The sequence below is a fragment of the Microtus ochrogaster genome, chromosome 10 (assembly GCF_000317375.1).
Source record: "Microtus ochrogaster isolate Prairie Vole_2 chromosome 10, MicOch1.0, whole genome shotgun sequence".
NCBI lineage: Eukaryota > Metazoa > Chordata > Mammalia > Rodentia > Cricetidae > Microtus > Microtus ochrogaster.
This window is the reverse complement of record NC_022016.1, coordinates 51,603,911-51,604,759: the sequence shown is the minus strand read 5'-3', so window position 1 is coordinate 51,604,759 and position 849 is coordinate 51,603,911.

The window sequence follows — 849 nt, the reverse complement described above, 5'->3', positions numbered from 1 at the left end:
AAAAAAAAAGAAAAACCAAAAAAAAAATTTAAAGAAAAGAAAAAGTCCAAAGAAAGGAAGACTCTGCCAGCCCACCACACACACAGGCTCCAGATGCCCCAGACCACAGCACACTGCCCAGACAGGTCAAGAACCTCGGCTGAGGTTCAACTCAGATGGCAGTTGGTGGACTCCTGTGTGGACCCTAGAGTAGGAAGCTGGAATGAGGACAGATGGGGTCCAGCTGCACCCAGTTAGAACAGGAAACTCCCTGGGTTGGGGCTGCCTAGGGATGCTCAGGAGTAGGGAAGGGGATGCTTCCCCACCGTGCCTCCTCAGAGGGTGAGCTATAACCTGGATGCTCAGGCTTCACCCTAGCATGGGCACCAGCCTTCCTGCCCCACTTTTCTGGCAGATTCTCTTGATCTGTTCCCAAACAGATACTCCCTAAACCAGTAAATAAAGCAACACCTTTGGAAGCAGATCTGACATGGGTTCAAATCCCAGCTCAACCGGCAGTAAATGTAGCCTTTCTGGGAGGCCATCCTTTTCTTTTTTAAATTGGTTGAGAGAGTTTTATATAGCTCAGGCTGGCCTCAAACCCCCTGGTAGCTGTGGGTGACTTGGTGAAGCCCTCTGACCTCCACCTTCTCGGTCCCTCTATTACAGGTGTGGTCACCACACCATTTAGTGTGATGGAAGAAACAGGCACAGGGTAAGAGAGCTGGCAGAGACAGCACGGCTAGGAGGCGGAGTGCTCCTCCCCAGACATGCACAGGCGTGAGCACACACACTGGGCATCGAACCTAGAGCTTTGTGTGCATGCATGCTGGACAAGCACTCCACCAACTGAAATATATCCCCAGCCCT